This window comes from Elephas maximus, chromosome 24, assembly GCF_024166365.1.
Source record: "Elephas maximus indicus isolate mEleMax1 chromosome 24, mEleMax1 primary haplotype, whole genome shotgun sequence".
NCBI lineage: Eukaryota > Metazoa > Chordata > Mammalia > Proboscidea > Elephantidae > Elephas > Elephas maximus.
In genome coordinates this window covers 22,186,755-22,201,976 of record NC_064842.1, presented here as the reverse complement: position 1 = coordinate 22,201,976, position 15,222 = coordinate 22,186,755, and positions in this window count along the sequence as shown.

Sequence of the window (15,222 nt, the reverse complement as noted above, 5' to 3'; positions counted from 1 at the left end):
CTTGGGAAACTGGACCAGAGAAAGAGGCCTATGTAGTTTCTGGAAGTTGGCTCTGGGCCATTTGGGCAGAGAAGGGCCAGGTCATAGGTATCGGGACACAATCTAGAAGGAAGGTGTGGGCTCCAGGTGGGCCTGTTGTCTAAAACCCATGTCTTCCACCCATGGGGAGAACTGTGACCAGATGAGAGCCATAATGGGGTCCTCTTCAGTCCAGAGAAGCCTCTCATGCCCACAATTAAGGGTGGTGCTAGGTTTATCATTTTATCTTCGCATTAAATGTGCCCGTTACATCTTAGCATCATTAACACCAACCATTGGATAATATCAATATTTAAAAATATTTACTACTCTATGTGGAAAAAACTCAGTGGTTTTTAACTTGTATTTATTGATAAATACTTCTGGTATTTAATACACAAAAGAGGTATTTTTTCTTTCATCAGCTAAGACCATTTTAATTTTTTCTACTCAATGTTATTATTCGTGAGTGGCAAACTCAAACACATGAGTGGCAAACACAGCCTCCGTCCCAGATTATCCTTTGACCTTACTTATTCTAGCATTGGCCATCTAGAAGTTATTTATTTGTAATTTTTAGGTGGTCAAAATTGGTAGTTTTATACTTTATGGCTCCTGAGGTTTGTGTCATGGTAAGAAAGATTGTCTCCCCTCCAAGATTATAAAATTACACAGCCACATTTTGTTTTCTTCTAATAGTATTACAGTTTCATTGTTTTTACATTAAAATATTTGATCTATTTGGAATTTATTTTAATGTAAGATTTGATTTAGGGCTCATTCTTCCTTTTTTTTTTCCAAAAGGCGGACCCATTATTCCAATTGCATTTATTGAATAATCCGTTCTTTGGGTCCTATAGTATGACTTGCAAGTGGTATAATCATGAACCCATACCCTATCTCCTTAACAAGGCTCTAAACTCCCCAGGGACAAGGACTGTGCCTTTCTTCTCTTGAAACCCCATGCCCATTGCCTATTGCCTTTGAGTTAATTCTGACTCACAGCAACCCTCTAGGACAGAGTAGAACTGCCCCCATAGGGTTTCTAAGGAGTGACTGGTGGATTCAAACTGCCAAACTTTTGGTTAGCAGCCGAACGCTTAACCACTGCTCCACCAGGGCCCTAGATGATGGTACCAATAATATATTAAAGAGAAGAATGATCGTTACCTTTTTAGTCAAGAGACTCCTTTATTCCTTGCTGGCTTCAGTGCGTTAGTCACTCTTTCCCTCCCCACTTTCCATCCCCAGAAACTCTAACCAAAAATCAAACCAGACCCACTGCCGTCCAGCCTATTCCAACTCATAGTGACCCCATGGGATTTTATAGTGACCCCACAGGATTTTATAGTGACCCCATAGGATTTCTAAGGCTATAATCCCTAGGGAAGCAGACTGCCACATCTTTCTGCCATGGAGCCTCTGGTGGTTTCAAACAGTCAACGTATCAGTTAGCAGTCAATCGCTTTAACCACTGTGCCACCAGAACTCCTTAGAACTCTAACTGGCTAACAAATCTTTCAGCTGTATGCTACAGCTGGCCCGGTGTCCTCAGCTGGCCTCGGATTTTTTGTTGTTGTTTGCTTTTTAATTCACATGATTTACCAACAAAATCAAGATATTCTGGGGAAAGAGGGAGCAAATCACAATAGCAACGTAAAATGAAAAAAATTTTTTTTTTTAATTTTTACTGTTATGATGACTATAGTACTGTAGAAAAAAAGTCTTTTCAAGCCTTTGTTGATTTCATATTTCCAAAAACTTAGTCACAGCCACGTCTGTCTTCCCAGGTCTGCTCCCTGCCAGGTCTCCCTTTGCCCACAAGACATGCACATAAGATTTTAAGCAGGGGCTGTCACTTCACTGAGGAGCCCCCCCACCCCCCCCCCCGCCCCTGGCCCAGTGGTTGAAAGTGCTCGGTTGCTAACTGAAAGGTCGGTGGTTTGAAGTCACCAGCAGCTCTGAGGGAGAAGACATGGCAGTCTGCTCTCCTCAAGATTTATAGGCTTAGAAACCCTATGGGGCAGTTTGACTCTGTCCCACAGGGTTGCTATGAGTCAGAATTGACTGGACAGCAGTGGGTTTGGTTTTTTGGTTTTGTCACTTTACAAAGACCCTGTCTATTTCCCTCCAAACTTTCTGAAGCAGATTGGATGAAGTGACGTAAGCCAAGGTTTAGTGTCCAGACAGCCCTAGGTAGTAAGACCACTCTGTTTTATCCTCCCATCCATTAGAAAAGTACCCGAATTATGGTTCATCTGTATCCAGCCTACTTCCAGTTCTGGCAAAATCGATAAATACGTTTTGAGCAAATACTTTGGCCCCGTACTGTCCTGGGTCACTGGGTAGTCATTAGTTGCCATCAAGTCATAACCAACTTATGGTGAACGTTGACCATTGCTAATTGAATGAATTTTTTTTTTTACACCAATTATCCTAACTCTAGGAAACCTGAAATCCCTGTATGGGAGTATGAAAAATAGTCATTTATTAAATATTTTTGAACACCAACAGTGTGCTAGGCTCAGTTCTACGCACGGAGGGAAAATCAGTGGGAAGGGCAATTACATTGCTCTTAAGGAACATAGAGTGTGAGGACAGAGAAGAAATATCTAACATAACTTCAGGTAGCCCTAAGTGTTATGAAGGAAAAGGAAGCAAGTTCAAGGAGTAGAGCGTGTGGGCTTGGAGATCGGGGGAGCTTTTAGAAAGGCTGGCCTAGGAAGACCTCTGAGGAAATGAAGGAGCAAGGATGCCACCCTCAGGAAGATCTGGGTCAAGAGTGCTCCAAGGGAGAAAACAAGGGCAAAGACCTAAGCCAGCAAAGTGGGTGGATCTTTAGAGGAAAAGCATGAAGGACGGAGTAACGACATAAGTTACCTCAAGTAGAGGCACTGACGCAGGCGTTGGTGGTTTAGTGGAATTCTTGCTTCTACGCCTGAGACCTGGCTCGATTCCCGGCCAATGCACCTCACGCATAGTCACCACCCCTGTCAGTGGGGGCTGGTGTGCTGCTCTGATGTTGAACAGGTTTCGGTGAAGCTTCCAGACAAAGGTGGACTAGGAAGAAAGCCTTGGTGATCTACTTTTGAAAATCAGCCAACAAAACCCTATGGATCACAACGGTGAGACCCATAACTGATCATGATGATGGCACGTGACCAGGCAGTGTTTCCTTCCATTGTGCAGGGGTCACCATAAGGCAGGGGCCTATTAACGGCAGGTAACAACAACAGAGGTATGACTAAATAAAGATAAATCGATTTTATGGTATATTGTGCAGTTGCTACAAAGAAAGTTAGCAAGATATCCATGATATATTAAGGAAAAAAAAAAAAAATAACCAAACTGTATTGTATATGGAAACCCTGGTGGCGTAGGGGTTAAGTGCTACGGCTGCTAACTGAAAGGTTGGCAGTTTGAATCTGCCAGCTGCTCCTTGGAAACCTTATGGGGCAGTTCTACTCTGTCCTATGGGGTCGCTGTGAGTCGGAATTGACTCATTGGCAGTGGGTTTGTATTGTGTATGGTGTAATTTCATTGAAAATATAAATATATCCACGTATTTGTGTCTATGATGATATGAATATTTTTTAAAAATTGGAATCTGTTTCAATGAACTTACACTACATTACTGACTTACAGAATTATATAAAATATATATATTTTATGTTATAGGTACATGTACTTTTTTTTATACGTATGTATATATTTTACACACACATTTTTTTTTTTTTATATATTTTACACACACACCCATATATATAGTTGTTTTTTTTTTAAGACTTCAATGAATTGTGTGAACTCTTTCCCCAGTACCAATATGACTTGACAGCAAACTTCGCATGCAATTTTCAGGGCTCTCATGTCAGATGAAGAATCACTGATGGCAGAGGTTAAGAAAAGGGGAAAAGGGAATGAGAAAAGTCAGTGCAAACTCAACATTGTCTCTGGGCTGTCTGGAGAGCAAATCACAGTATGTATTCTATTCTTTTAGGACTTAACACTCAGCTTGGGAAGAATGACCTACGGAATTTAACAATATCATTTGCCTTAGTTTACCTACTGTATTTATCAAGCATTCTTCCAATTATCAATTGGTTTTTCATGTGGATTTGTTATAGGGAGAGAATATTCTGATCACAGTGGTAATCTGACAACTCTTCTTTTAAAAAATGCTCATTAATATTGGGGTTTCTGATGGTCATTCATTTGTGAGTTTGGTGGCGTGAATTTGTCCATAAGAGATGGCCATGCCCTGGCACACTGACAAGTACAAAGTCCAGGGCCGTAAAGCCAAGGACCAGTCCAAGGAAGAGGGGAACAGACTGCTCTCAGGCCCCACAGAGCTGCCAGTGGCATTTGGAGTTCCCCTCTAGCTCCTACAATGCCCACCTTGTCAAGGTGACAGGAAGATTAGAGGAAAACACATGTGTAAGCACCCAGATGGTGCCTGGAACAGACAAGGTACTCAGTGGTGTTAATTCTGTCTCCTCCTCCTTGAGCATGTAGCAAAGATTCCTGCACCCGAAAAGCATGGAAGGTCTAATGGAACCCAGAGAATAACAACACAAGTTAGTAAAATGATATAATGGACAGACTTTGGAGGTAGTTGAGAAAGTTATAAAGAACTGATAGCATTTTCTGGGTGAATCAAATTCTAAACTTTTCTTTTCCTGGTTTGGATGCATTTTCTTGGTTAAAAATCCCCAAAACTGTGGATATTTTTTTTCTTTTGCCCATTATAAGACCTGACCTAATAAAATATGGTCAACTTCCTGTCTTTAAGAGATTTATAGCAATTCGATTGCACAGTATAATGCTTTTCCAGGTCAGGAAGGATGGGATTCTTTTGTTGAGAAGAAATTGACCTTGAGACTCCTTACGGTTCTGGAAAGAAAACATCTTACTTAGTCTTCTTAAGAGAGCAGTTCACATGAAAGGGTCAGCAGGATTTTGGTTCTTGCAACCAGTTTGCCTGGGTCTGTAGTTTAACTCTGCAATTTCCTAGCTGTGCAACCTCGGGGAGAAGCCCTGGCTGTGCAAGGATTCAGTGCTTGGCTGCTAACCGAGAGGTGAGAGGTAGGTGACTGTAATCCACCCCCTGCTCTGTTGGAGAAAGATATGGCAGCCTGCTTTTGGAAAGATTACAGTCTTGTAAACCCTATGGGGCAGTTCTGATTTGTCCTACAGGATTGCTATGAGTCAGAATCGAGTCAATGGCAGCATATTTTTGGTGACTTTGGGCAGGTTATTTAAACCTCTCTTTGCCACTGTTTTTTTAAATTGGAAAACGGGGATGATAGTAGTATTTCCCTCATAGAGTAGTTGTGGAAATTAAAAAACATGTAAAGTTTGCCAACTCCAATACAGAAAATTCAAGATGCACAAAAATGACTGTCAATTTGCTGTGAAAGTTAGGTTCGATTTTGTACTTTGCTTGTCACAAACCTGCAGCAGTTTGCAACTTGGTCCTCTGCTCTCTAGATCAGAGCTGCTCCAATTCCAGGAACCATACTTTGAGTAACTCTGCCCTACAAAACTCTTGTGGATTGTATTGTATCTCCCCAAAATGCGTGTCAACTTGACTGCACCATGATTCCCCGTATTTCGAGGTTGTCCACCATTTTGTGATCTGATGAGATTTTCCTATGTGTTGTAAATTCTAATCTCTATGATGTTAATGAGGCAGGATTAAAGGCAGTAATGTTAGCGACAGAACTCAGTCTACAGGGATTGGGTTGTATCTTGAGTTAATCCATTTTGAGATATAAAAGAGAGAATAGAGCAGAGAAAGGAGGGATCTCATGTTACAATAAAGAAGTGCCCGGAGTGAAGCATGTCCTTTTGACCGAGGTCCCTGAGCTGAGAAGCATCTAGACCAGGGGAAGATTGATGACAAGGACCTTCCTCCATAAGTGACACAGAGAGAAAGCATTCCCTGGGAGCTGACACACTGAATTCAGACTTCTAGCCTCCTAGGCTGTGAAAGAATAAATTTCTGTTTGATAAAGCCATCCACCTGTGGTAGTTCTGTTACAGCAGCACTAGATAACTAAACAAAGACAGAGACAACCTTGCAAGGAGCTAGAAAAGTGTCCCAAGTAGAAACAATGTCGAGGGCAAAATCACTGGAGGGGAAAGAGCTTGGCATGGCTGAGGCTAGAAGATGCAGGCTTGATGGCCGTAGTCAGGATTCCCATAGAGCTATGTCTTCTGGTGTACATGATGTTTTAAAATGAATGAGAATTCTGTGCCAGCATTATTGCATGGAGCGATTTCTGTTAAATTCTGAATTTCTGACTTCTTTTGAAAAATCTGAAAATCTGGCAATCATGGTGCCATTTCCCTGTTCAGCAATAATCTCCTGGTCAAAGAAGCATCTTCCATTTGGAAGGTAGTGTGGGTGCACTGATCTATCACAGTCCCCAGTTCACTCACCGACAATACCTATCCTGCACCCATAGGCCTCTGAGTTTGGGACTCCTGTTTTAATGTGACAGAAAACCAGGGAGCCTGGAGCAAAGTACACAGGGGCAAGGTGGAGAGGCAAGCAGGGATCAGGCATCTCAGGACTGAAAAGCCCTGGGAAAGAGATTAGATGAGCTGTCATGGAGGAGTTTTAAGAAAAGGATCAAAATGCTGTCATTTGCATATTATGGTCACTCTTGTGGTTGTGTTAATAACAGCCGAAGGACAAATATGGCAGTAGAGAAGAGCTGAGAAGCTGTGGTCAAAGTCTGGGGAAGAGATGACAGAGACTGGATCAGTGCAGTTGCAGCAGAGATCGACAGAGGAACTGGGAAATCAAGGTGTGTTTTAGAGGAAGAACCCAGGACTTCTTGACAGATTTCGGGTGGGGCTGGGAAAACAGAGCAATCGAGAGTGACGTCTGAGTTTCCGACCTGATCCGCTGAGTGGACAGTGGTGCTCTTTATGATAGGGGAAGACAGGCAGAAGAAGGAGGCTAGAAGAACACCCAGAGAACCATTTTGGACAAAGTGTGAGCTGGCTGTGGAATTTAGAAGTGAAGCTGCCACGTGGACAGTTGTCTAGTCTCTCACCTAGTCTTAGAGGAATACGTGTAGTCCTTTTTTTTTGAGTTTAGTCCTTTTTAAGGCTCCCCATCCCCTACCCCACCCTATCCCTGCCATCACCCCCAACATCCACTGCAGAAATGCAGTAAACATTCATTGAGGACCTTCTTTACATGAGGCTGTTTCTGATGAGGTACAAAAGATGCAAAGATTCCTACCCTTATGAAGTTTACAATCTGAGGGAACAAATCCAGGCATTCTGAGCATTGTAGTTTAGCTAACTCCATCACACATAATGCAAGCATGCCCTGAAAGGAAGGGAAATTGTGTGGAGGCTGGAGGGGTGGGTGTGTGTGGGAAGGCAGAGGAAGTATACGGGAGGTTGGCTCATAGTCACCGGATAGAATCGAGGAATATGCAAGGAAGTAGGGAAATCATCCACCACCCATCTGCCGTTTGTTGAACTGTGGGGCTTATCTGTTACTATGACGCTGGAAGCTAAACCACTGATATTTTCAAATATCAGCAGGGTTACCCAGGGGGAACAGATTTCAGCAGGGCTTCTAGATTAAGACAGACTAGGAATAAAGGCCTGGTGACCTACTTCTACCCTATGATCACAACAGAATACTGATTAATATAGTACTGGAAGATAAGCCCCCCTGGGTTAGAAGGTGTTGCAGGGGAAAAAAAATCATAAAGTTTAGTAAAGCAAAAAGGAAGTTTTATTCGGAATGTGTCCAAAAAGACAAGAGTTGAGAAACAGATAAGCGTGCCACCAGAGCTAATGTCTGCCCCTCCGAGGAAATATTATAGAGTAAGCAAGACTGGGAAGATGGACAAACATGCTGCCACAGCCATGTCTGCCCAGGTCCAGGGAAGGTTAGAGTCATCAGTATACATTAACATTACAAATGGGCAAAACCACTGAAAGCTTCACCTTTTCACAGATTGGCTAGAAACTGTCATCCTACATTTTGAATTGTCTTTCTTAATGATCATTGGTACAGGTTTCAGTAAAGACAGTCAGGAGGGCCTTCATTGGTCCAACAAATTTCTATTCAGTAAGTGTTAATAGAAAAACGTAAGAGTGGAAAGTCTTTTGTGTTCTGGCTTATGTGAAAGGTTCCCTAAAAGATATTTTCCAAGATCATTCTATCTCTTGTCTTTATACCTCAGGGTCCAGTTGATGTGTCCTCGTGAGTCCTTGTGAGCTCAGTTCCAGCTGGGCCACATTCTCTATGCTCAAGGACAGGGAGTAATGACTCCAATATTAAAATACATCGTGGCTTCAACAATGGACTGTAGCATACCAACAACTGTGAAGATGGCACATGACTGGGTGCTTTCATTTTGTTGTACATGGGAATGCCATGAGTTGGAACTGACCCAATGACAACTAAACACAACAGGGAGATCAAGCATGAGGAAGCAGCACATAAATGATAAGGAAGGCTGCTGATGGGCGGTTAGCTCAAGATAGTCCTATAGCGGATGAACCTGCAATGAGGGTTTAGACTAAATAGATGGTGGTTCTCCTCACTGGGGAAAAATACTATGGTACAATCTTTATGAGGTTTGTCTCAATATTCCCTGATTTTATAAGGTACTGAACTATGCGAGTAATTTCTGCTACGTAGACATTATATTAGAATGAATTTGAGTTTATTCTTGAGTAGGAAAAGAATGGGTTGGAATTATGCACAATATCTGTTATCTGGTTCAGCCCTACCAACTGTTAAAGACACCCCATCAATAGTCACAATGATTTTGAACCATCTTTTTTTTTTTTTTTTTTAACTTCACCACCAAAATTTCTGGGGTGCTGTCAAAATTTAAGAGTAAGCCCTACCTGTGACCAACATTTATCATAATTATCTTAACAGAGGAGAAGTTTGCAAACCTCTAGACTAGACAGTTTTAAGCTTTCTCCCAACTCTAATATTTCATTATTTTTAAATGCCTGTATGTGGAAAGTTGGAAGAAACTCAGTATCTCTCAGAATCACAGCAAATTATTTCCTCATTAAGTGGGGATAAAAACAAAAGATAATACATGAGATTACTATCTTTTAGATGATTTTTTAAATTCTTTTTTACTGTATCTCAATTTATTTTTTGTCATTCAGTGAAAGTGGGGAAGGAGATCAACCATGTGTAATTTAATGCTTAACAGACATTAGAAGTATTATCAGATTATTAAATACTAAGAAATTGCTCAAGAAGCCACCAAAAAAATGAAATGTTTTGTAAGGTCAGGTCCTCACTTTGGCGAAGTCCTTGGAAATGAAATTTCTCCTTCCCAGTAGTCTGCTATATAAATGCTAACGTTATTGCCTGAATTAATTCTACATTATGCTACATGAAGATGTTAGTGGGCTTGCTAAGTTGGGCTTTTCTGGAACAGATGGGAGGGTTACTTCAAATACTTTTTTCTCTTCCTGTCTTTTGTCCAACATTCTCTTACCCTGCTTTTTATCCTAAGTTCTAATTAGCATTGTAATTTTTTTTATTGTGATTTAGATGAAGGTTTAAAGAGCAAATTATTTTCTCATTAAGCAATTAATACATAGATTGTTTTGTGACATTGGTTGTTGTCATGGATTGAATTGTGTCCCCTAAAAATACGTATCAATTTGGCAAGGCCGTGATTCCCAGTATTGTGTGATTGTCCACCATTTTGTCATCTGATGTAATTTTTCTATGGGTTGTAAATCCTAACTCTAGGATGTTAAGAGGGTTGGACAGGGGACAGTTATGTTAATGAGGCAGGACTCAATCTGCAAGATTGGATTGTGTTTGAGGCAATTGCTTTTGAGATATAAAAGAGAGAAGTGAGCAGACAGACAGGGGAACCTCATAGCACCAAGAAAGCAGCACTGGAAGCAGAGCGCATCCTTTAGATCTGGGGTCTCTGTGCTGAGAAGCTCCTCAACCAGGGGAAGATTGATAACAAGGACCTCCCTCAGAGAAAGCCTTCCTCTTGAGCTGATGCCCTGAATTTGGACTTGTAGCCTACTAGACTGTGAAAGAATAAACTTCTGTTTGTTAAAGCCATCCACTTGTGGTATTTCTGCTATAGCTGCACTAGATAACTAAGACAGTAGCCAACCTCGTGACACATCAACGTTCACCCCTTCTCGACCTTGGGTTCCTCATTTCCACTGGTTCAGCTTTTCTGTTGCCTCCTGCCTTCTCATCCTTGGCCCTGGGCCGGTGTGCCCACTTAGCCTGGTTGAGCTAAGTGTATTATTGTTCATTTTATGGGCCTATCTAATCACTGGCTGAAGGGTGAACCTCAGGAGTGACTTCGGTACTGAGCTAAAAGGGTGTCTAAGGGCCATACTCTTGGGGTTTCTCCAGTCTCAGTCAGACAAGTGTGTCTGGTCTTTTTATGTGAGTTAGAATTTTGTTCTACATTTATCTCCAAAAAAAAAAAAAAAATTTTTTTTTTTTCTGTCTGGGACCCTCTGTTGTGACCACTGTCAGAAAGAACAGCAGGTGGTGTTAGCCAAGCACCATATTTTTTTTTTTTTAATTTTTATTGAGCTTCAAGAGAACATTTACAAATCAAGTCAGACTGTCACATATAAGTTTATATACACCTTACTCCATACTCCTTTCGTGACAATTTTGCCAGCTTCCAACCCTCTCTACCCTCCCATCCCCCCTCCAGACAGGAGATGCCGACACAGCCTCAAGTGTCCACCTAATACAAATAGCTCACTCTTCATCAGCATCTCTCTCCTACCCACTGTCCAGTCCCTTCCATGTCTGATGAGTTGTCTTCGGGAATGGTTTCTGTCCTGGGCCAACAGAAGGTTTGGGGACCATGACAGCTGGGATTCCTCTAGTCTCAGTCAGACCATTAAGTATGGTCCAAGCACCATATTTTTTCAATTCTTAAATTCCTATTTGAGAAAGAGAAAAGCAGCCCTTGACATCTGGGAGCTGGCCTAGTGCTCAGTCTGTGGGGTCCTCCTCCTGAACATAACCAATTTGATGGGACAGCAACATCAGACAAAACTACTTGGTAACAAAAACAAGGCCACTCCATAATCATGTCTGAACACAGACAAAAACACGAGTGTTGTCCAAGCCACAAAAATGACCAAGAATTCTTCTATTCTGGCTAATATGAGGTACTGCTGCTTCTTCACCAATTATAGCTTTGTTGGTGTTGTTAGCTGCCTTCGAGTTGGCCCCCAAATCATGGCAACCCCCTGCACAATGAAACAAAATGCTATCTAGTCCTGTGCTTTCCTCATGATTTGTTTTGGAAGTAGGTCACCAGGCCCTTCTTCCTAGTCCATCTTAGTCTGGAAGCTCCACTGCAGTCTGTTCACTATCACAGCAACGCGTAAGTCTCCACTGACAGGTGGGTGATATCTGCACGTAAGGTTCATCGGCCAGGAATCAAACCTAGATCTCCCACATGGAAGATGAACAACAGGACCACTACTGTCTCCCACAGTTTTTGGCTAGAGGGCATTAAAACAATTTGAAGAATGTACTCAAGGTCACTGAATTGTGCATGTAGAAATTGTTGAATTGGTGTAAGTTTTGCTGTGTAAATTTTCAAAAACAACAACAAAAAATCCAAAGCTAAACTAACATCAGGGAAATGAATGAAATGACAAATTGTAAGAGCTTTTTGGCTCTCACCAAGAAGCCCAGAGCCTTCTTAAAGAGGACAGAGTTTAACTTGATACTTACATATCAGTGAAGATTGTAAGGCATTTAGCTCAGGTACTTAGGGTTTAGAAACACTCAGTTACTATTCAGTAAACATCTTAAGGTCTATGAGATTTTTTTTCATAACTTAAAAATTTATTTTACAGACATTACCACTGAAAATAGCAGGAATCTAATAAATGAAATGTAATCCCCTCCTCTCTCTCTTTCATATATCATATTAAAAAATTGTTTAATATTAGCTTATTATTATTCTGTTTCCCACACTCAGATAACTCACTTAAAAAATTAAATACTATCCTAAAACAGAGGAAAAATAAAGGTACATCAAATGCATGCACTGCCTATTAATGTCTATTTATTTCAATATTAGCATGGTATCAATAAACTCAGAAAACAGATTACATTGACAGGATAACAGTGGTTTTCATTACATAGGTAAGTGTTTAATCAGTTTTTATACCTTGATCATAATTTGGAATAAACACTGTTATGGATTGTATTGTGTCCTCCCAAAATATGTGTTGGAATCCTAACCCTTATACCTGTGGATATAATCCTATTTGGGAATCAGGTTTTCTTTGCTATGCTAATGAGACCGTATCAGTATAAGAGTGTGTCTTAAACTAACTCTTTTTTTTTCTAATTTATTGTACTTTAAGTGAGAGTTTACAAATCAAGCCAGTCTCTCATATAAAAACTTATACATACCTTGCTGTGTAACCCTAGCTGCTCTCCCCCTAATGAGACAGCACACTCCTCCTCTCCACCCTGTATTCCCTGTGTCCACTCAACCAACTCCTGTCCCCCTCCGCCTTCTCACCTTGCCTCCAGACTGGAGTTGCCCACATAGTCTCAGGTGTCTACTTGAGCCAAGAAACCCACTCCTCACCAGTATAATTTTCTGTCTTACAGTCCAGTCCAATCCCTGTCTGAAGAGTTGGCTTCGGAAATGTTTCCTGTCTTGGGCTAACAGGAGGTCTGGGGACAATGGCCTCCGGGGTCCTTCTAGTCTCAATCAGATCATTAGGTCTGGTCTTTTCGTGAGAATTTGAAGTCTGTAGCCTAAGAGATAAACGAGTGACCCTGAACTGTCTGGGCTTTGCTAGGGCAGCAGCTTGTAGCCTGCAGGAAAGTAGCCCACACAACGCTGAAGGCTACACTTCCTCTGATTGCAACGAGAACAGAAACTCTTGAAATTGTGCAATGTGGCAGCCCTGGATTAGATAAAGAGTTGGTTGAAAAGTAGCTAGGAAAATTAAAAGGAATTCGATTTAACATGAATGTTAACCAAATCATCTCAGAACGCTTAACCGCTGAGATGAGGAACGCAAGAAAAGCTTCATAAAGGAAAACACAGTCTCCAAACCTCTCATGCTGCCATGGCAGCTGAGCTCACAGATGATGCAATTGTTAAGGCAGCTGGATCTGCATTTGACTGTTGGGGCTGGGCTGAAGGGTGAGGACAAGGACCCACCATGAGGGAAATGGAAACCAGAAAGGGAAAATGTAGGCTAATTCTGGTAACAAAAATAAACTCCATCACAGCTGCTAGCTGTAAGAGAAGGGGAAAGAGAGTGCGTGCATTTTACTTCTGCATGATGTCTTCCAGCAGAGCTTATTAAAACATTTCCCTATCGTTAATTCATCCCCCAAGCACCACGCTGAGGGCGCAGTCAATTACATTTTATAGACAAAATGGTGAGCTCAGTGACTCATGATTGGGGGGAAAAGGAATTGTGTGAATAAAACATTCCACAGGAACCAGCCCTCATACTAAATATTTCATTTACACACCATTTTTTTTCTCTAATTTTATTAATCAAAGTCTAACATTAAAAGAATAGTTCTTTTTTTTTTTTTCCTCAAAATGGGGCAAAATTAAATCCATTGGTGGATCTTGGTAAAGAGTATGCTGGAGTTTCTTATAGTACCTGTCATGGATTGGAAACCTGGTGGTGTAGTGATTAAGTGCTATGGCTGTGAACTAAAGGGTCAGCAGTTCGAATCTGCCAGGCACTCCTTGGAAACTCTATGGGGCAGTTCTACTCTGTCCAATAGGGTTGCTGAGTCAGAATTGACTTGACGGCACTGGGTTTGGTTTGGTTTTTTTTGTCATGGATTGAATTGTGTCCCCCAAACACATGTGTCAACTTGGTTAGTCCGTGATTCCCAGTATTGTGTGGTTGTGCTCCATTTTGTGACTGGTGTAATTTCCTATGTGTTGTGAATCCTAATCTCCGTCCTGTGGTTAATGAGGCAAGATTAGATTATGTTAAAGAGAATTGGGGTGGGAATGTAACCCCTTCCTAAGGTCATATCCCTGATCTAATGTAAAGGGAGTTTCCCTGGGGTGTGGCCTGCACTGCCTTTTGCTTTATAAGAGATTAAAGGAACGGGAAGCAAGCAGAGAGATGGGGACCTCATACTACCAAGAAAGTAGTTCCAGGAGAAGAGCATGTCCTTTGGACCTGGGGTCTCTGCACAGAGAAGCTCCTAGTCTAGGGGAAGATTGATGACAAGGACCTGTCTCCAGAGCCAACAGAGAGAGAAAGTCTTCCTTTGGAGCTCATGGCCTGAATTTGGACTGGTAGCCCACTGGACTGTGAGAGAATAAATTTCTCTTTGTTAAAGCCATCCACTTGTGGTATTTCTGTTACAGCAACCAACACCAGATGACTAAGACAGTGCTCTTGCAATTTTTCTGTATGTTTGAAATTCTATTCAGATACAAAGTTACTACAAAATTATTAGACCATCTGTGCCAGGGGCTTTATAAGGGCTATGCTTTCTGTCTGTCACTTTCATTTTAATTTTCCCAGGGCCAAGCACAGTGATTTGCCCACACTAGGTGCTCAGTAAATACTTGAATGAATAGTTCCCACTCAGTAAACAATAGCAATTGTTCTTCTGTTTTTACTGTTAGTTTTACACAATTTTTTTTGTTGTTAGTATTTTTACACTATAGTTTTACACTGTAGCTTCCCTCACTCACCTGTCAGTTTGTTGTACTGTGGTGGCTTGTGTGTTGCTGTGATGCTGGAAGCTATGTCGCCTGTATTTAAAAAACCAGCACACTCGGTCACCGTGCGTCTAGACTAAGACTAGGAAGAAGGCATGGCAATCTACTTCTGAGAATTAGCCAGTGAAAACCCTATGGATCACCACAGTCCGAATCAAAACTGGGATGGTGCAGGACTCGGTAGAGTTTCGTTAATTTGTGCATGGGGTTATCAGGAGTCTCAGACCAACAGCAGTATGGTCTAAGGATGAATGGACTTAATTTACCTGGGCACTTTTTAGCTCTATGTCAAACACCTCCTTGTTACAAGAAATGGTTACAGAAACTAGCCGAAGCTAAGTTAAACGAAATCAATTTGTCTGTGAGTCAAGTGTTTTGTTGAAGATCATTCAAAAGTGGCTGCAGGGGAGGCGGGGCCAAGATGGCGGACTAGGTGGACACTACCGCGGAT